Source organism: Triturus cristatus, chromosome 1_1 (assembly GCF_964204655.1).
Source record: "Triturus cristatus chromosome 1_1, aTriCri1.1, whole genome shotgun sequence".
NCBI lineage: Eukaryota > Metazoa > Chordata > Amphibia > Caudata > Salamandridae > Triturus > Triturus cristatus.
Genome location: NC_140579.1, coordinates 1637991 through 1660719, shown reverse-complemented (window position 1 = coordinate 1660719; position 22729 = coordinate 1637991). Strand labels below are relative to the sequence as shown.

General features: G+C 42.8%; 1 pseudogene across 1 annotated transcript in view; it reads right to left on the bottom strand.

Moving 5' to 3' along the window:
* Window positions 1–2045: 2045 nt before the first annotated feature.
* LOC146869043 (E3 ubiquitin-protein ligase TRIM39-like) overlaps window positions 2046–22729 on the bottom strand; it is a 187508-nt pseudogene continuing 166824 nt past the window's right edge. Inside the window, exon 6 of the transcript XR_014977258.1 lies at window positions 2046–3960. The product of XR_014977258.1 is annotated as an E3 ubiquitin-protein ligase TRIM39-like (transcript). The remainder of the gene's footprint in view (window positions 3961–22729) is intronic.

Below are 22729 nucleotides of genomic sequence, written 5' to 3'. Positions count from 1 at the left end.
TTGCACAGATACCACACATGGCTGCTGCTGCGCCAGAGGACAGCCCTTCTCCCACTTCGCTGCCAGGTCCTGGAAGACCCTCCACCTCCGAACAGACCTTCATTGACGGAGCTCAAGAAAGGGGCTCAAGACCTGGATCTTCGACTGAAATCCGCAGCCCAGCACCCGCATACCCTCACTGGTGATTAGTCGTGTTATGCAAACACCGCATGATTGATTGCTTTCTATTAAATACCTTGTTTATCTCAGTCCCAGCATGCACGTGGTGTTGGCTTGAAAGGCAGATTTGTTTCGGAGGGTCACATCTCGCTGCTGTTCTTAAAGCTTCATGACAAAAATGGCATTTAACTCAGAAGGGCCTGTATGCACAGTATAACATCTGAACACATGTGTGGACACAAGAGAATCCTAACGTCTGCATAACCCGGAAATGTTTGTGGAGTCAAGAAAGCACTGCAGGAGGCTGATATTGTGTTGTATTCGTGCTGCTGGAATATAACATCATTACACATTTTTTTTTTTACAGAGTCTGCCAATCTTTGCATGATACACATTTCATAGACTACAACAGTGACTTGCGCAGCAGGGCAGATGTTTCACAAGAAAACAGCTTATGCATGGCGCTCTGGAATTGTGATGGAATCTTTGCAGTGTAGGTACTCATTGCTTAAAAAATATATAGCTCTGTATTGAGATACGTCTTCACTGGCCTCGCATTGCTCACAAGTTACAAAAACACTGCCCACAGAAAGGCGTTTTAAACCCTGGCAAAGAAATATCAGCTTAATTCACAGGTGATGGATCACAAAAGCATTAACATTTAAGGGCAAAAGAAGAAACAAAAAGAAACCCATTTGTGGGGGATTTGTACAAAGAGATACCAGAAAACATGTATTAATTGTGGTTTTCCCGCTTAATCAAATTGTGTGTTCTTAGGTAAATAGGTCATTTTACTGATCTTCCTTTTTCTTCAATATCGCATATGAAAGTACCTTCAACTTCCTGAATTTAGATACCAGCGGTACAAAAACCTATTGCGTTTGATTTAATGGACTATACTGTTGATTTATCTAGAAGAACCTGGGCAGAGGCATATGTAACGTTAGACATGCCTGACGTGACAATTGTCCTCCCCCACCCCCTCCCATGACTGCCTTCTCTAATGATTTCCTCACTCCCACCTTCCAACACAGGCACTCCTCTCTACAGAGCCCCGGTCTCAAACGCATGCCTTTTATTTTATAGCACTACTCATGCCGACCCTAGGGTGTCAGAGCACTTTACAACACACACACTTTATACAGAGGCAATGAATCTTACTTGTGTAAATCAATCTGTAGGAAATGTTCCACAAACAAATGAGGATTACCATTCTGTGATCTGCATGCACATGTTCTTTGCAGCAGGCATATTAACCCTCTGTGCTACTTTATGATGAGTCAAAACTGTCACTAGACTAAACTTCCATCTCTCTCCAGCAGAAACATTAATCACCTGCCTTGTCTTGGCATTTTTATTGTTGCCTGAAACCTGCTGGACACACAAGGAAACAGCAGGTGCTTTTAAAATAAGTTGTTTCTGAACACAGCGTCTCTCCCAGGTCAGCCCATGTGCGGCTGCACCAGTCGCACTGTCCTACTAAAGCTGCCTTGAATCTGGGTTACACAAAGGGTTCATGTGACAACTGTCTGGTCTCTTAGTTCACTAATAATAGCACTGCCACCAGGGCAGGGGCATGAATGGTTTCTTAGGTAATGTAGACAAACAATCACTTTTAATAAGTACTTCTCAATGCAGCACTATAATGTGACCTATTAATGTCAAAGCTCCGCATGTCAAAGAAATACATATTTTTGAATTCTGCAGAGACTTTATCATATCTTACATGACGTTTGGGGTATGATTCACATGGCACACATTTTCTGGGCTTGTATAAAAAATGGTATAAGGAAAGAGATATGTTGGGGTCAGTTTCACATGAGGCTCTGGTTGTCGTGGCAACACGTTGGAGGTCCATTGTGAAGAAAATGACACATGCAGGTATTGGTGTGATAGGTGTTTATTAGGAGCAAAAACTGCCCGCCTACAACTAAATACAATACAATACTCCTGCTATTTAACCTGCAAAGTGATTCCCAACCACACACTATTACTTAATATTATAGCAGAGCTGAGGAATAATCGGGTTACTGTTCCCCAATGACTAAAAAAATCCAGTTATTATATGTAATCCAGTTAGCATATAACATATATGAGTCACTGTGGATGCGCACTATCTGTATGCTGGAATATAAACATGGTACTGTAATTGTGCAGTCATAAGATGTGCGAATCACCGTGATGCGCACTTTAACATATAGCTCTCAGCCCCATGGTGTGCGAATCACTGACAAAATGCAGCCCTTGCCAACTAGAGACCCCCATTTCTAACAACATCTTTTCAAAAACATGCCGTTTGTAGTTCACAAAGTGTGCGAATCAATGACGATGCGCACTTCTTTATCCACGATTCAGCTGCCGACGCTGCCTCCTCAGCCCCTGGCCTTCCCAAGATAATGGTGCATTAATGTAAAGTGCATGCGCACGCAGCATGTGCTCCAGTGACGGCAGACATGACCTTGCACGCAGACAGCACTACGGAGACAGCAGTTCAGTGCCACATGCACAGAGCAGGCACCGTTGAGCTGCACGAGCCTTCACACCAGACCTGCACTCCTTCAATTATGCCGCATGTGAACTTTTCCTGCTTGTAGCCGTCCTCCTACACCATGCCAAGGGCGTTCACAACCGGAGCGCACAGAATGGTCCTCTTTTCCGATGCCCGCAATTTCTCAATACTGCTTGCTCCCATCGCTCAATGCTGCAGGCATCCAGGGCGTCCAGAATAGGCATGAAATTGCTGGCTCCCAGTCGTCACCAGCTTGTAGACGATGGCACATACAGGTATTGAGGTGATAGGCATTTATTAGGATCCAGCTGTATGGAGTCCTCACACAAACGAACATCCTTCCAACTGTTGCTCCCCCACCCCATTCCATTCTAGAACAGGTGGCATCATGTTACCAAGGTGTTGGTAACTAAGATACCACAGTTGTGAAGAAGATACTTTGAAACGTTGGTGCTTAAACTGGAGATCGACAGTTGAGGCGTGGGCTCTTCACATCGGGGGTTGGCTGACATCTATACATTAATACATCTACATGCAAGAAACCTTTTCTAGTCACTAGAATTACTACCCCCTCTCAAGAGACATATCCCAAAAGGGAGTGTTTTATTATTCAAGAGCGTCTCTGCTTGTGCTCCTGGTCACATTGTTATCAATGCAGAAGAGGGTGCGGGAGGAATGAGGGGCTGAAGCTGCCTGCAGCTCTCACACCAGCCTCAGCTCCGATCCTCCCCTGTAGAGGGGCAGGAGGGAAGGATGAGGGTCTGAAGCTTCCTGCAACTCTCACACCAGCCTCAGCTCCGTTCTTCTCCAGAGACCCAAGTACGGGAAGAGCCTCTCTGTGAAGGGGGCCTGCGAGAAGGTGTAGAGAAGCTCCATGGAGTCAGCATTGTACAGGGACAGCCGCCCCCCCTCGTAGTCCAGATACACTCCCAGCTTCTGGGGCTTCTCACGAGGGGATAGAGGGGTCTCAGGAGAGGTGAGAGCCTTGTAGTGACTATTACACACCTGCACAGCCCAGACTCCCTCCTCAGGTGACCGTGTGAAGAGCACCTTCCTGTTCACAGACTCTGACGCGACCCCCACATGCCACCCTTCTCCCTCCTGCAGCAGCTGCACCTCCCAGTAATGTCTGCCGGAGGTGAACCCCTCACTTCCCAGCACACAGCGGTAGTTGGTGAATCTCTTGGGGGTGTCCGGCAGGGGCTGTTCTGTGTCTGTCACTCTCACACGTCTCCGCTCCTCAGACAGGAGGAGCTGTGGAGAAGCTGCGTCAGGATCCAGAGTCAGCATCACTGCAGAGAAGAGATTCATAAAAGAGATTTAATGACAGAAATAAAGGCTGTAATTACTGGTTTCTGTTCTACATATGATTAATTTAAACCACATCTGGGAGGAGCACACTGTTCTAGAGAACGCACTGCATTAGGCTGCTTACTACACTAAAGCGTGCATTCATTTAAAGTGCACACTACACCAAACAGCACACTGCACTACATACACAGGACATTCTCCTACATACTACACTGCACCATGCAGTGTACAACACTACACTACACAGTGCTAGACCGCACACTGTACTACACAAACACCGCAGCTGATAGGGTACTGTACTACTCTGTACACTGCATCAGATGGCACAGAGTAACAGATACTAGAACGTATACTGTACCAGTGAGTACACTGCATTAGATGGTAAAGAGTGACAGAGCTACTCCAAGGTATACTGTACTAGTAGGTACACTGCATTAGATGGTACAGAGTGACAGACCTACTTCATGTGTAGGAAAGTGCCTCTTTTGGACATGGATAGCCCCCACTTTTTTGCCTGGAAAATTATGTAATTTCGACTGGAAGTGCACAGGGTCCCTGCCAACCAGGTCCCCTGTGCCAATCTCCTTCCCTAAACTGTACCTTTTATTTCCACAATTGGCACCCCTTTAGCTCACATATAAGTCCTTAGTAAAAGGTACATGTGGAACCAAGGGTCCCTAAGGGGTGCAACACAAATTGTGGCATCCTAAGGGACCCCTCACAAAGCACATGAACACTGACACTGCAGCCTGAGTATCTTGGTGCAGACAAAACCAAAGAGTCAACATGGCAAACATCCCTGTGAGCCATGCCCATAGACACTGCATGAGATATAGGGGAGACACCCCTCTAGCAGTCCTTAGTCCTAAGGCAGGGTGAACTATATCTCCTGTGAGGGCATATTGGCATGAGAAGATATGACACTGAAATATCCTTGGATATTGTAAGTGACCAGGGAAGCTATAGTAAGTACATGGGATGAGGACTCTTCATTACGAGTTCCCCAGCTCCAAGATGGATTCACTGAAATATGGGATGTTTGGTACCAAACATCTCAGCATAATAAACCTGCACTGATTCCAGAGTCAGATTTATTTAAAAAGAGCATACAGAGGACCCCTTTGAGGGGTCCCCTGAAACCTACCAATCCTTAGTGTGGTCATCGACTGGCCTGAGCCAGCCTGCTACCACCTGTACACTCCATTAGATGGTACAGATTCAAAGAGCTACTAGAACTAATTTAGTATTAGTTCTGATACACTACATTAGATGGTACAGAGTCACCGAGCTACTCCAATGTTCACGACAGTACTAGTCAGTACACAGCATTAGATGGCACAGAGTGACAGACCTACTAGAATGTATACTGCACTAGTCAGTACACTGTATTAGATGGTACAAAGTAACAGCTATACTATAAGGTATACAGTACTAGTCAGTGCACTGCATACGATGGTACAGAGTGGCAGAGCTACACAAAGGCACACTATACCAGCCAGTACACTGCATTTAATGATACATTCGATGGTGCAGAGCTACTAGAAGTAAACAGTACTAATCAATACACTACATTATATTGAACCGAGGAAGAGGTACTCCATGGTATACTGTTCAATTCACTACACTTCCGTCAAGTAAATTAGTGAATCCCCTAATAGGAAGGCTGTGAGAAGCTGCTTTGCATATTGCACTTTATAATCACGATTGGGGTAAAATGTAGTGTTTGCTATTGGTTAAACGCACCTTGCTCTTTAAAATGCTATTGGAGCAGAATGAACTGTTCTTATATTGATCAATTAACCACTATTTTTAGTGAACGGTTTAAAATATATGCAAGACTTTGGGATGTAGATTGTATGGGGTCTGGGTAGCCAAACTTTTAATGTTTATAGTTGAAATTGTATCACCTACAAGTAGTCGTAGCGGAATGATACAACCATGCATTGTTGTTTTAGTTTACAAAAATGGTCTGTTCTTATCTCTGCTTTTTTTATATGAACTACAAATGTGTGTAATATTGCTTTAAGAATATATTTATAAGGTACTTCTGATTATCGTCACTACAATGCATTAGAGATACCGAGTGACAGCGCTACAATACGTCTACTGTATTAGTACACTGCATTAGATTGTATAGAGTGACAGAGTTACTAGAAGGTGTAGGGTACTAGTCAGTACACCGCATTAGATGGTAGAGTGACATAGCTACTCCAAGGTATACTTTACTAGTGGGTACACTGCATTAGATGGTACAGAGTGACCGGGTTAAATAACGTACAGAGTGACAGTAGAATTTATACTGTATTCGTCAGTACACTGTATTAGATTATCAGTCAGTCAGTCAAAGCTTTTATTTCGGTAAAATACCATAAAAAGACATAAATAATTATGTACAATAAGACATGATTAAATAGACATTGCATAGAGTATAATCCATCAAAACATTAAAATTTTTGTAATAAAAAATTACACGGACAATTAAAAACAGATTTTTTCCACATAAGAACATATTGTTGGAACTGTATCCAAGGCCCAAAGTGTTCTCACTACACCACAAGCTTCTATAGTAACAGTAATAACAATACTAGGAGCAAGAGAGTTATGTGGCAGATAGCATTTTTTTGGACCTGGTGAACCACATAGAAAGAAGAAATTTAGCTATTGCAAACACTATCAATGGGGTAGTGTCGTACTTCAGGATTCTAAACACCTCCTGGTAGTCCCTAAGACCCCTAGACTTGCAGAGCTGGATGAAACACTTCTTCCTTGCCTTGGTATATAAAGGGCAGAAAAGAACAACATGCAGCTCTGTTTCACAAATATCAATAAATTCAGGGCACGTGCTTAAGGGATCAGATGCATTAGACCATCTATATGTAAAGGCCCTCAGTGGTAACGAACCGTGTCTAAACTGAATGTAAAGTTTCTTTGCCAAAGGGGGTTGGATAACATCCAAGAAAACTTCAAACTGGGGACTAATCTTAATGTCCAGAAAGGTGTCAGTAAGCCTTCCCAGAGAGGAATGCAGTAAAATTTCCTTCCGGTACAATTGTAAAGCCTCCCGCAATGATTTCTTAGTTAGTGAGCGGCTTGTCTCTTCCGGTGCGGACCATAGGTCCCCCATCCCTATGAAATAACAAAGGTTCTTTACATATGTTAACCAAGGAATTGTTTCCAATTTTCCCCTTGACAGTATATCGCCGAGATCATACCTATAACTTGCAAGCTTGGGCGTTGACCAGAGTCGTCTCCAGAACAGGAGAGGGCGATTCAGGGCAATCTCTTCGATAGGAACTAAACCTAGATCCCATCTCAAGGGAATTAAGGGGGTACTCACGGGTAGTTTCAGCAGACGCCTAATAAAAGAATTCTCAACTGACGATAAGGAAGCAGGAGTACAATATCCCCAGAGTTCAGCGCCGTAAAGCGCACCCCCTCTTGCTTGGGATTTGTAGATTTCCATGGGGGAGCCCAGAGGTTTAGAAGAAGTGTTATTAAAAACCTTCAGGATACCCCCCACTGATTGCGCTAGCTTCAAATTTGCCTTCGCCATGTGAGACCCCCATTTCATTTTGTCATTGAGGGTCACCCACAAATAATCAAAAGTAGAAACCCTATCCAGCTCAACATCTCCCATCTTAGGGTGGGGACAGTTGGTTGAATTAGAGCTGAAAACCATAAATTTTGTTTTAGATAGGTTCAGTTCCAGATTCCTTTTTTTACAGAAGGAGCAGAAGGCCTCTAATGTACGCTGGATGCCCATGTAAGATTTAGACAACAGGAGCGTATCATCCGCGAACATTAGGGCCGGTATCTTACGCCCCGCTAGGATTGGGGAATCCAAATTGGCGGCGCACAAGAGATGCTCAATCAACCCATTAATAAAAAGGGAGAAGAGAGTGGGGGCCAGGACACAACCCTGCCTCACACCCTTTTCAACCGGAAATGGCCCATAAATTTCCCCGCATCTCCCAAATCTCACCCTTGATTATAAAAAGTGACAGAGCTATTAGGTCTACAGGACTACACAGTATGCTGGATTAGATGGTACACAGTGAAAGAGCTACTACAAAAGATACAGTACTAGTCAGTACACTGCATTAGATGGTACAGAGTGATAGATCTACTGCAGGGCATGCACTGCATTGGTAGTGCATAGCATACACTGGCACTGCATTGGTACTGCAGGTCATGCACGGACAGTCATTTTATCATCAAACCAGATGTACTGGGAGCAGATCGCTTTTTAGCAAAATATACTTTAAAATGCATTATTACACCCCATTTGTTAATAATTTTTATTAGTAAGAGCACCCACCTCATCCTTGAGACTCCACTTTAAAAGATTACCAGTCACCACTGGCTGCTGGAGCATCCACAAGTGACCCCTCCCTCCTTCCCCACCAAAGTGTCAGCTACTAACAGCCAATGACAAAAGGCATTGCCACTGCTCTCCATTAAATATCAGGCCATCACTGGGGTACCACCGGTGGTGGAAGTAGGTGGCAACAGCAGTGGCAATCTTTGGGCACGATATATATATATTATCTACTGGCGGTCGCCAGTAGATAGTTATAGTTAGGATCGTGTTTCCATAGGAAATCTCAAAATTCTATTTTGAATAACTTTTCTGCCGGTTGACGAATCCTCGCGAAATTTTCAAAACTAATGGGGCGCTCCGTTCAGCTCCTACCCTGAAAGTCTCGGGGTGATTCGTCAAGCGGGGGCCGAGAAAAAAGGGGGGTCCCAAAATGCATTTTCCCCATAGGACCTTTAGTCGAAGGTACAGCCCGAACGGCTGAACAGAAATATTTGAAATTTGGCAGAGAGGTAGTCCTCAGGTCAGGGAAGTGCCTTTTGCAGGTCTGGTGTAAATCTGTTCAGTATTTCCTGAGAAAATAGCATTTAAAAGCATATAAATATCTATACGCGCGCACCGTGCGCGCACGGTGCCGTGCGCAAGCGAAATTCTGATTGGTCGTTAGATGTCTGTCAACATTCGAATCGATCGAAATCAGGAAGTGTCGGCCGCCATTTTGTGTGTCGGTATGAAAAAAAAAAGGTGGAGAACGTGAAAAGGGGGCAGGGTAGGGAGTTCTTGACTCCTTCTTGGGTCCTTCTGTGACCCCCTCAGGGGGTCACAGAAGGACCCCGAAGGGCAAAAATACATTTTTATTATTTTTCTTTTTTTTTTTTAAATCGCGGGGTGCGCGCACGGTAAAAACCCTTAAAAAAATAAAACACATATTAGAACGTGAAAAGGGGGCAGGGGAGAGAGTTTCTGACCCCCTAGCCTTTGTCAGAGGGTCCCTGAAGGATCCCGAATGGTGAAAAAAACATTTTTTTTTTATTTGCCGTTACGCGTACCGTGCGCGCACGGTGCGCGCACGGCAGAAAAAAATTCGAAAAATAGAATAAAAAAAAAAAATTAAGTGTTTAGATATTAGTTGGCTCTAAAAAGAGCCCTTGTGTTAATGGAGGGACAGAGGAACAGAAAAACGAAAAAATGAAAAAAATTATGGCGGGGAGCATGAGTGCTGCTCTATCTTCCTCTCAATGAGGTCAATACTGGTTTCACCAAAAGAAATAAGAGCATTGCAGTCTATGCACTGTGTATACACCCTCTGAAAACCAGGGCGTATTTCCAGAGGAACAGTAGTAGGTGAAGCTGCCACCGCAGATAAAGTGCTCGGCTGAGCTGCCGAAGATGTGCTCGGCTGAGCTGCTGCGGATGTGCTCGGCTGAGCTGCTGGAGGGTTTTCACTAGCAGCTCGAGCAAAAGCCACAGGATGCAGTGCTTCAACGTGCCTTATCATAGTGTGAATACTAAAAGAGTATTTCTTAGTAGGATTCCCACGAGATAAGGTCGTTCCACAAATAGTGCAGGTGACTTTGGCAGCATTTAGCTTCTTCTGCACCTCAGGAAAAGTGAAAAACTGCCATAAAAAGAGTCTTTATGCTTCCTCTGTCTCTGTCTCACAAGAGTCTCCTGCTCACTCCTAGAAGTTGGCTGCTGCTCTGCCATTGTATCCCAAAAACAGACCAGCTCCTTCTCCTAGGGAATCAGAAGTAATAATGAGGGGAGTGGGTGTGGTGTTGGAAGAATCTGGAACTGAAACTACTATCAACCAATGAAAAGTGTTATTTCTTAATCACATGACTTGCCATGAGGGGAGTGGGTGTGGTGTTGGAAGAATCTGGAACTGAAACTACTATGAACCAATGAAAAGTGTTGTTTCTTAATCACATGACTTGCCGTGCGCGCTACGTGGAGCACGTACGCATGCGCACACGGAGCACGTACGCATGCGTACTCCGTGCGCGCACAGAGCGCGTACGATGACGGTGCAAGGACCGTGCGCGCACGGAGCGCGCATGGTGAAAACCCCTTAAAAAAAAAAAAAAATTAAAAGTGTTTATAAGTTTATAAAAGATATTAACTATGCTGTTGAACTTTATCCAAATTCAAAAAAAAAAAAAAAAAGCTGAGCCATTCCAAATTACAGGATACAGCCAATCTATAACTATATACATGGGTAAATTAATGTAAAATAAATATATAAAAAATAAGATAATAGATTCATAAATTAGCATTTAAAAAAACTTTGAAATTCACTGAAAAAACCATAGGTTTCACAAACGTTATAGTTAGGAATTAGCATTAAAAAAACCTTGCAAATTCACTTAAAAAACCATAGGTTTCACACGTTATAGTTAGCTGGACATTTCACTCGTAAAAAACCAATGCAATTCCACCGTTATAGTTAGTTCAGGTAACTAACTCACGCGACCGCAATCCACTGCTGATGACGTCACAGATTACATCACTGATGACATCATGCAGTGAAAATGTGTCTTTCAGTAAAATACATATTTTTAATATATGTATATCTTGGAAGAATAAATGGGTAAATAAGTGTCTAAAAACAGTGATGTAATCTGTGTCTAAAAACAGTGATGTAATCTGTGTCTAAAAACAGTGATGTAATCTGTGACGTCATCAGCAGTGGATTGCGGTCGCGTGAGTTATAGTTACCTGAACTAACTATAACGGTGGAATTTCATTGGTTTTTTACGAGTGAACTACGAGCAACTATAAAAGTGTCAAGAAAATGCCAGTGATTAATGTACCTGCTGGAGAGAGATGAGAGTTTTGTCTAGTGGCAGCTTTGACTTATCTAATGTGACACAGAGGGTTAATATGCCTACTGCAAAGAACGTGTACAATGCATTTTAAAAAACAGTATTTTATGTGCATAGGTCAGTGGGCTACTGATTTTGTCGCAGAGATTCTTTTGTCACTGTGCAATTCATAAGAGACAATCTTAATCTAGCACAGTGTCCTATAAACTGTCAAAGAGCTGCTTGAATGGTAAAAGTTAGCAACATATGTTTATTCCCAGTCTATCATTATCCTGATGCTGCTATGTTCCCACTTCCTGCACATGAACAATTTTGTAGTGCCTTTTTGTCACTTCTATGTGTGTTGCCTAATGCAGCACACATGGAAGTTACAAAACGTCATTTTTATTAAAGATTGTTTATGTGCAGCAAGGGTCACCATCCTGAACATAAACAATCAAAGGTGTTTTGCTTTTTCTGTTGTTTCGCCAAGTTAAGACCAGGTTTTTCATGGTCTTAATTCTGGTGCTGTCTCTTATTTAAGCTGACCTTGTAAATAGAGGGCAGCATCAAAATCAATGGGTGTTGGAGTGAAACGCCCACTGCAACTCCCACTCCCCACCTTTTTCACGCTAAGCATTGCGTGAAAGGGGTCCTTATTTACAAGGCAGCGTTAAGCCACAATAAGTGGCTTAACGCTGCCTTGTAAATAAGGCAAAGCCCCTATTGCCACAGGAACATCACAAAAAGTGACGTTCCCATGGCGATAGGGACTTGTAAATATGCCCCTTAAATCCTTAGTAATTTGAGTATTTGTTTTGTGTGCACACATTTGTTTATTTTTTTTTAATTACTGTTTTAATGTTTGAAATTTAAATCCTACAAATTGCTTGGGGGTCCCGGCTTCCAGTGGTGACTCAATGGGGGTCCTCAGGGGTCAAACGTTTGGGAACCACTGGAATATAGATATATATAGATAGATACAAATATAAAACCCATATAAGAGAAGAGGTGTGGCGCCGCGGCCAGGGCGACTGACTCTGGAATCTGGTGATTGATCACGGTTCGATCCCCGGCTCTAGAGGCAGCTTAGCCCAGCACCATGTGACTCTGGGCAATAGCTTGCTTAATCTTCCCGACGGCCCCAGCGCCTACAGACCCTTACGAGTGATTGTTCGCGCTTTACAAATGTGGATTACTACTGGTACTTAGTAGGGAATTATAGTTAGCATGCAGTTTCCATAGGAAGAGTGTTTTACCATATGTCAATACCTTTGGCATCGTTTGATGAATCCTAACAAAATTTGCAAAACTATTTTTCCGGTCATTTCAGCTGCTGATTTAAAAGCTTCAGGTGATCCTTCACGCGAAGGCAGAGAAAACAAGCATTGGAAATGCATTAGGTCTCGCATTTGTTGGAGTTGGAGCTATTAGCATTGTAAATGGCAATGTTTTCCACTTATGCAATTGGTCTTGTATTAGTTTGAGCTATTGGCATTGTAAATGGCAATTTTTTTACTTATGTTATGGAGTGTATGTATGTGGTGTGTTGTGGAATTACGTGGGTTGGATTTGATTAGTTAGATAGATAGGTGTGTAATTGTGTGGAGTGGAACTGTGTGGTGTGTAGTCCATTTGTGTATTGGAATTATGTAGCAAGGTGTGTTGTGGAATTATGTGGATACTAATTATCTGGTATTGAACCGATTGTAATTATGTGGAGTGGGATTCTGTGTTTTGGAGTGTAATTTTGTGGAATGGTATTTTGTGTTGTGGAGTGGAATGTAGTGGAGTTTAATGATGTGTTGTGCTGTTGATGTCTTCCTTCCATAGTACAGAGACGCCTATGAATAATATTTATAAAATTACATAATACTTCTATTAGCAGCACCAGACCTTAGGGATTGGTGGTGGTAATGCCCGGCAGCATAATAATAATTTGATGAACAACTTATTAAGCAGTTAATGGAATAAAATGCTGGACAATCTCTCCTCTTGCACAGCCAGCCACTCGTCTTCACTCCCTGCGCAGGTAGGCCTCTAGGCGCTTAGGCAGACCTTCAGATTATCCAACAAGTTGCAGACTTCAAATAATGTGACGTCTTCCTGAAGCAGTAATCAGGAACTTACAAAAGGGCAGTCCCTACCCAGAGACTTTCTCACCTTGACCAACATAAACTGCAGTCCCACCTCTCCCATCAACAGAATAGCAGTACTCAGGAAGGACTAATAAGCATCCAGTTGCTAACGAGGCCCTCACTGAATTTCTAAAGGCAGCCTTGCTTCCGTCCTCTCTTGCTTCAGTGTCTGGAACTCCAGCCACAGGAATGAAGGCAATACACTTCCACTACCTGGGAAAGCTGTATTCATCGTCCATCTTGTCATGCTTAATCAGGACCCATCTAAAATGGGTACCACTGGTCCTAGTACTCAGGCTCTCCACATAAATATGTCACATACGCAACATTTACTCAGAATGTCCACATGGTTTAACGTTCCCAAACAATGCAGACCTATTCACAAGAATGGTCAGCAGGCTGTGCTTCCTCCTGATTCAGTGAAAAGTATGTGGTCATACTAAATGCTACACTACCCCCACTGCACTGTTACCCAAGTCATGGACAATAGTTTTGTGCCAACTATGTGGCCATACTTTGGGCATTTCTCTGGACAGCATAATATGTTCTGGACCTTCCATTACCAGGTACTGGCCTAGGTCTCTGTTCACACAATAGATTAGCATGATACCAGGCTCAGTAAATTCCCAATACCAGTTTCTATGCAGTCAGACACTCTGAGAAGGGACGTACACATATTTAAAATGTAAGAGATATTCCCTTCCCAGCACTTCATTACATAAAATTAAAACCAGCCAAGAACCAATCTCTTATCTAATCGCTCTTAGATTGAGGTTCAATCATACTTGCAACTTTGTGTCAGCTGCATAATTCCCTCAGACACTTAATCTATAAAGTCTTATTCAACCTTTTTTCCTACCTAACCCTTTCTGATCTCTATTTTAGATCATAGACTTCTCTCATTTAGACAGGGTAGTGCTTCTGGTTGTCCAACAAAAGGTACATCCTATTCTCATTGGGCTTTTTTAAATGTAGAATTTAATTTAAGTATATTATTTTTTTATTGGCTTCCTTCCTGGTTGCTTTAAAGTGAAATCATATCGCATGCAAACAAATTGTAGGCTGGTAAGTCATTCACAGATACTTGGTGATGGAGCTTAAAATTTCACACACCAAGCAAGGTTCTCACGTGGTGCCATTTGTTTTATTTGACTAAAATGCTTATTGAACTCCAGTATTTATTTTTGCTGCATAGAATATAAACTAGTGATTTAGCAGTATGATTGTTTTTCACTGTTGTCTTGCACCATATTTTCCTGCTGGTTACTTTGTTGTTCAGCTGCCTTGGACACAGAAGAGCATAAAATTGTTGTACAATCTCAATCATGTTTCAGGAATAATAGAAGACTTGAATTTGAGAGGTGATCAGTTGGGTGAAAGATTTCATGAAGTCCTTTTGAGGGTGCAGCCTTGGACCCACTGAGCTGTTTTGACTGATTTTCTTTATTCGTAACTGTTCTAATCACACTGCGTTCCTGTAATTATTCCTTGGTATCTTCCATTTCCCCCCCCCCCCCTCTTAGGATCCTTGGTACAGCCTGGTTAGGGACGAGGAGTGCACCTTAGAATGTTGAGGATGTACTGAGGAGCGCCAGGCTAGGCACTTTGGGATGTGTCAATAAACCTCCTTCCCATCACCTTGGACTTGTCCTTTTTTATGGTGAAACCTGCTTCACTAAGTTTGGTGCATACCTCCCTTAGATTGTGGTTATGTTCTTCTTCATCTGCTCCATACACTAAAATGTCATCTTGGAAGCAGATGGATTTCTCTAAGTCCTTAAGCACATGCTGCATTATTCTCTGGAAAGTGGCTGCAGCCGAGGCTAACCCAAACGGCATTCTAAAAAATGTGTAAGTACCAAAAGGTGTGGTGAATGCTGTGAGAATTTGAGATTCAGGATGTAGCGCCACTTGGTGATATGCCGAAGTAAGATCCAGCACTGAAAAGAACTTGGCATTGTTTATTACTGACAACATTTCATTTAATTTGGGCAGTGGGTACCTGTCTACCCAAATGTTGGCATTGAGACTCCTAAGCTCCACACACATGCGAATTTCATTACTCTCTTTTTTTGAAGTAAAAACAATGGGGGCCAACCATTCTGAACTCTCCACTGCCTGAATGATTCCCAAACTTTCTAGTTTCTCCAACTCCTTTTTTAATGGTCCCCGCATCACCAAAGGAATGGACCTTGTCTTATGGGTGACTGGAATAGCATCTTTTTTGAGTTTAATTCTGTGCATATAATTTTTTAACACCCCAACACGTTCAGTAAACACTTCTGGGAACTCACTACATACTTCCTTTCCTGTGAGTGACCTATCAACCAACATTACCTGTTCTGTATTATTAGGGTCTAGTCTAATTCCTAACTCTTTTTGGTGTTTCCACCCCAATAAATTACTGCCTTTTTTTGTAATGTAGATTTTTCCACACGTATGTCTATCTTTAAATGATATGCGCATCTTCACCATTCCTACCAAGGGAATAGGGTCTTTGTTGTACCCTCCCGGATGTACATCTGGATCTTCTAATACATATTCTCTTCCCTTAAACATACTGTGAAAAGTTTTTTCCTCTATGAGAGTGTACGGTGAACAAGAATCAGCAAAAGCTTTGACCTCTTTACCATCCAATTGTATCTCACACATGGGATAGCAGACAGTCTCCTCATCACTATGTACCTGAAATATGTATTTATCTTCACTGTCATCTGAAACTTGCTCATGGATAACATGTACAGTCTTTCTTACCTCTTTGGCATTACAAACTTTAGAAAACTGTCCCACTCTGTTACACTTCCTGCATTGAACACCTCTTGCAGGACATTTTGGCGAGTTTGCCAGATGATTAGTGTTACCACATCTGTAACATTTGAAAGACTCTTTCTTACTTTTAGTTTTATCCACACTGCCCTTATACTCAACTTTTAAGATTTCATTCTCCTCTTTAACCTCCTTAATTTGCTTCTCTCCTGCTGCCAAATCTTTACTACTCTTCATTTCTTTGACACAAAAAGCCGTGTGCTCTATACTTTTAGCTATAGCCACAGCTTCATCTAATTCTGGACTAACCGTTATCAACCTCTCTTGCACTTTGTGATCATTTGTGCAACGAACCAATTGGTCTCTAATGAGCGAATCAGTAAGTGCGCCAAATTCACACGTGGCAGAGAGTCCCCTCAAAGTGGCTATGTATGATGTCACATTCTCATTCTTACCTTGTGCCCTCTGAAAAAACTTATGGCGTTCCAAGACCACATTTACCTTGTCTTTAAAATGAGCGCCCAATTTCCTTAAGGTGATTGTGAACACATCACCATCACCATCCTCCTCCCCCGTGTCAGCCAGGTCCTCATATACTTTCCTCCCTTGTGTGCCCAAATTATGCAGTAATATGTGTTGTTTTCTAACTTTAGTGCAAGATTGGAGTGGCATCAGTTGTGTTCTTAGGGCATACATTGTCAAATGAAGGAATGAGACCTAAGATGAATCTCATAGAAGCTGTAAGTGAGGCTCCCATTCCTGCCAACAAGGAAGAGATAAAATCTTTTTTAGGATTGGCAGAGTACATGTCTAAATTCATTAAGAACTTTTCGCAGCTTGCACAACCCATCAGAGATCTGTTAAAAAAAGAATGTAAGTTTGAGTGGGGATCGTGCCAAAATAAGGCATTCAAGGAATTACAGGAAGCCATTGTCACAGCACCGTGCATAGGAAATTTTGACAGCACCAAAGATACAGTTCTTACTACTGATGCCAGCAACAGAGGCATTGGAGCTACCCTTTCTCAAATGCAAGGAGGGAAGGAGAAAATAATAGCTTTTGCGTCTAGGACACTCAAAGATGCAGAAATTAATTATTCAACTATAGAGAAAGAGGCATTGTCTTGTTTTTGGGCCACTAACCATTTCAAATATTTTCTTTGGGGTATACCGTTCGTGCTCAGGACAGATCACAAACCCCTGGTGTCTATTTTTTCTTCTAAAGACATTGAAAAAACCATTCCTCGCATTGGTAAATGGTTAGTTTCACTACAAAATTTCAATTTTAGGATTGAACATGTTCCAGGCAACAAGAATCAGGTAGCTGATTGTCTTTCACGGTTACCTTTAGATAAACATTTTGATGATAGCAATGGAAATTGTGAAATCCTACAAGTAAACATTCCTGCCATTCTAGAAGAGGATTGGAACAGGCTAATGTCTAAGGATGGTACCTTAAAACAGGTTAAGGAAAAGATCATGAAGGGGTGGCCCAAGAAATGTAATGACCTGCCTAGTGAGCTACAACCATTCTGGAACGTAAGGGATGAGTTATCTATTACAGGCATCAATGTGCTCAAAGCAGACAAAGTTGTTCCCCCGGGAGAGCTTAGAGAACGCATCTGTGGAATAGCTCACGAGGGCCACCTGGGTAGGAGCCTTACCAAAAGCAAACTTCGTTCAGGATATTGGTTTCCGGGCATGGACAACTGCATTGAAGAGTTGGTCAAAGCATGTCATGCTTGTCGTCTCAGTGATAAAACCAAGAGCACAAGGAAAACACCCTTGGAACCGGTTCAGGTGCCCATAAAAGCGTGGGAGAAAGTAGGTATGGATATTATTGGCCCACTGCATATTCAAGGGTTGCAAGAGAGATTTATCATTGTGCTAGTAGATTATTTTTCAAAATGGATAAATCTTAAGTTTGTCAACAAAGTAGACACTAAATTGATCATACTCTTCATGTCGGATGTGTTTGCCAATGAAGGTATTCCCCATACTCTTATCACAGATAATGGGGTACAGCTGGTTTCGGAAGAAATGCAACACTTTCTTAACAGTCTGGCAATAAGTCATATCCGTACCCCTTTATACTGTCCACGTGCAAATGGGTTGGTGGAACGGTGGAACAGAATGATCAAAGAGTCTATACAATTGGCAATGGCTGCTAGTAAACCCATTGAGCAGTCCATCAAAGACATGATCTGGTCATACCACATCACTCCTAACAGTGTTTCGGGGTATTCCCCGTTTTGTCTTCTAAGAGGTCGCAAACCAGGATCGAAACTAACTCCCAACTGGTTATTTGAAGACAGTTCTTTTGTAAAAGATGATCTTGCAATCAAACAAAAAATTGAGTGCAATCAAAATAAGTATAAAAGTAAGTATGATCGCAAATGGGGAGCTAAGTCACGTGATCGGAAAGTTGGTCAATTAGTTTATGTTAAAAGACCTTTTGATGGTACCAACAGGTACAATAGATATTATGGGCCAAACAGGATAAAGGATGTCAAGAAAAATGTAGTTACCATGTCTGATGAGAAAATGTGGAGTAAGGATAGATTAGTTCCTTATTCAGAACAGAGTTATGTTAACAAGTCAGACGCAGGAAACAGAATACATGACAGCAATTCTGTAGTTAAGCACAGTGACAGGAACACGAAACCTCCCAGTTGGCATGGGGACTATGTCATGAAATAAACCTTTAGAGTATCTGTGAATACACATGGTTCTACACAATTGTGGGGAATGTAAGGTGTCTTTTGGAACTGTGTTTTTGTACAAAACTTGGTTTTCATCATATGTTTTTGCTTCCACACCTTGTTCAGGGGTTTTCTATGGGAAAGGAGATGTGTTATAATCATACTGCGTTCCTGTAATTATCCCTTGGTATCTTCCATTCCCCCCCCCCCCCCGCCCTCTTAGGGTCCTTGGTACAGCCTGGTTATGGACGAGGAGTGCACCTTAGAATGTTGAAGATGTACTGAGGAGCGCCAGGCTAGGCACTTTGGGATGTGTCAATAAACCTTCTTCCCATCATCTTGGACTTGTCCGAAGTATTCTTTACAACAGTAACGTACCATACGTGTTATGGTTCAGTAAATGTTTTATAGGCAAACGTACAACAGATGTTAGAATTAAGCCATTTACCCCTCTACCATGTACACCCGGCACCCTCCCTTTCTTTTTCCCACCTCCCAGGTGGGCACTCTTCAAAGTACCAGTGTTGTGCATGTGGGCCGAACCATACATGAGTAACCGTTTCAGTCACCATTGCACTGAGATTCGGTCTGCTTAGGTTGGTTCCTATGGAATGATTAAGAGAGATGGCATCCTGAGCAAAACAAATTTGCAAAATCACCAGTTGATTTCCAAATTCCTGTTTTCTTCCCATAATGTGATGAGATGTTTTCCATTCCCAATGTCTGGCATAGTCTGTGGAAGCACTCTGATACCTTCAGGTCTAGCTAGTGCTATATAAAACTCTAAAATAAATAACTAAACCTCTTCCCCTACCCACTTACATACTCAGAATTGTTTGTGTATATGGCAATACCGTTTTCATAGTTCCCTTTCTGGACCCTCACTTTCTCTGTCATTTATTTCAGGACAATAGCCTGTTCCACAGACTCTAAATCCCGTAATCTTTTCTCTGTTTTCCAGAAGTTTCACATCGTAGAGCAATCTCACATAGATGCTCTCTCTCAAACATTGTCACTGTGCATTGATTAAGTACAGTACGCTTGCTGATGTGAAATGCTGTCACTTCGGGACGTCAGACTAGCTTCCTTCTTGTTGAACACTATTGACCTCTTTGAGAGGATGGTGGAAGAGATCCTTTCATTCTTATTCGAGAAACATTGCTAGCTCTTTTGTTTTTTCCCCGCATGATTTCTGGAAACCCCTGTTCAGTGGATACGTCTGTTGCCAGTATTATTTGATAAAGCTCTGAGCTCAGGTATTTGTCTATTTCTGCTGTTTGTAAGAGTTTCTTTAATGGATTGAGAACCCTTTGGCCATGATCGCCTTACGTGGAGTACAGCAAAAGAGCTGCGTTTATATACCTTTTTGCTTCTCAGATTTCGCAAATGCCAATCCCACGTACATTGCAGCACTAAGGCCCTATAATATAAACAAGGGGGCAGATTTGCAAGCCCCTTGCGACATGTTTACGACACTGTTGCGTCTTTCTGTGACGCAGCGGCGTCGTAAACAATGCTACTCCATGTGAGATTTACAACGTGACGCATCTAGTGAGATGTGTCACGTTGTAAAGCCCTGCGGTAAATTATACCTGCGTCAGGTATAATGTATGTAGGGTGGGCGTTTCGTCGCAAGGAATCCCCGTAAAAGTGACGAAGTGAAATGTACAAGATGCGTCAAAACCCTGCGCCTGTTTGAAGCAGACGTAAGGAGTGACGCAGCATGTTAGGCATAGGGCGCCCCTGAGCATTTCTGGAATTGCGTCGCGCTTGCGACATGGCTCCAGCAATACGCTGCCCTCACGGCAGAAGATGCGACACGCATCTAGCTAACCTTGCGCCATGGTGCGTCGTATTGTAAATGCGACGCATCCGTGGTGGCGCAAGGGTATTTCTGCGTGTGGCATCTTTACTGGTGCATCCCTGCTGATATCCTCGTAAATCTGCCCCAAAGTCTGGGATTCCCAGGCCCCTAGCTGTTGGGAGGGAGGGGGCAGGTTTGCTTAAGTTCATGTTTTTAGCTTTATTGCTTCCCATATAAAATTAGTGCGCTAGTTCGGTATCCTAAACAGGGTTCCAGTGACTGCCATGGCTTGAAAAAGCTTCAAGAGAAAAGTAGGTTAGTGCCAACTTAGGGGAGCTTTTTTTATGTAGTAGAGGAGAGGCTGGCACCTTGCCTCATTAAGCGTCTGGATTTTAATTGTTATGTTGATGTTCATATATTTATTGAATGACTGATACATCGGAGGTATAATTTCATGTTGGTGATGTAGTGTGGATTGCGAAGCCCTCAGGCTCAATACATCTGATTTATTCATGTTTATTTAAAACCCTTATACTTTATGGAACTTGTCAAGTTTATCAAGCAACATGGTGTCACCTGCAAACAGGTGAAGTTAGAATGTATCTGTGTCCAAGCCAGAACCATTTTGCTGACGATCGCTACACACCTTTGTTTGTATGAAGCAAAGACCAGGCAAGGCAGAGTGTGTGTGAGGGAGGGGGGGAGGCAGTCAAGAGTGCTTAAAACAAGGCCAGGTGGGAGTACCTACAACCATGCTACAGGACCTCTTCTATATACTGCTATGTGCCTTTATGCAACAGCCCCCAGGAGTGTGTGCGCCCCAGGAGCAGCGGCGCTTTGTTTTCATGTAGGCGCTTCCTTATCCGGGGGGGAAGTCCTTGTCATTCATTGATTGAGGGGAATCCCCATGAGGGATAGCTCTGCTGCTCACGGCCTCAGACTGGAATATCTGGGACTGTCTCAATCAGGGCCGGACCGGGACTAGCAACCAGCCCTGCAAGATTGCTGCTCCACGGGCCCGGCCCTGGGACATGGTATATTCTAAAATATCGGCAGTTTATTTTTGTGGTGTGCTAGAAAAATAACATCCTTCACCCTCACCTCTGAGATGGTTATTCAGCGGGATTGTCACATAAATCCTCTTCCTGTGACATCAGAGGGAAAGAAAGTAAACAAGCTCTCTAAAAGACAGGGCATGCATTTGACCTCTGTCTTTTAACACACAGCAAATGTTACAAGATCAGAACAACATTTAAAACCAGGCAGCTGAGCGGTCTTGTAGGCTTCGATCTAAAAGGGATGTTCCACGCATACTAGAAATGCTGTAAACTGCTTTCCCAGACTATAAGAACTGTATCTATAGATTAGTAACCCATGTTTAAAGAAATTGTGCAGAACGCACCGTTTTACATCATATTTTAAAACTTGTTTTTGCATGGTCAGGGTGGGTGCGAAAAGCACCACCGTAAATAGGCAGTACAATATTATTATAAAAGACTATTTCAAATGTTTTTTTTTAAACGCCCAACTAAAATAAACCGGAATCCTTTGATAATCGAACTCTGGATAGTTTGCTTTGAAATAAGCTCTAGAACTAGTTTTTGATGTGTGATAAATTCAGGGCCGATTAACCAAAGGCCCGGAAGAGCCCTTGAAAGCGTCTTGCACACTTACATCGCCCCAGCTTTGCCATCCTAAATCCGCACTAGCGTTGTGGCGGTATGGACTCTGTCACTCTCGGGAGGGGTGGAGAGGGTCTTGTGTTTGGAGGTGAAAGGTCCCCATAGCGTAGTCGGCCTGAAACGTATACGGTTGTGCTAATGTGCACTTTTTATTAACGTCTCCCAAATCTTTCTTAACGAATGGGATGATTTTCTATTTGTAATCTGGATGTTTTGAATCCCCCCCATCTGCGCCTGACTTCAAGTAGGGAAGGTAACATGAGGTACTTATATTTTGCGTAAGCCTAGGCCACAATGGCAGACTTACATCCATATTACCGTGAGTTGGGAATGTCAGTGCCCTGGGTTTCTTCATAACTGATAGGTCTGTGAGCGGGTCCGAGTTGGATGAAAGGAGTACCACACTGAGTTTATACTCTGCGAGAGACCGGTCAGTGTGTGGTACTCTTAGTAATGTTACTTCCACACGGTGTGGGTAGTAAAGGGCTGTGCACTCACCTGCTGGGGGGCCCTGCGGCTGCTACTCACAGCCCATGG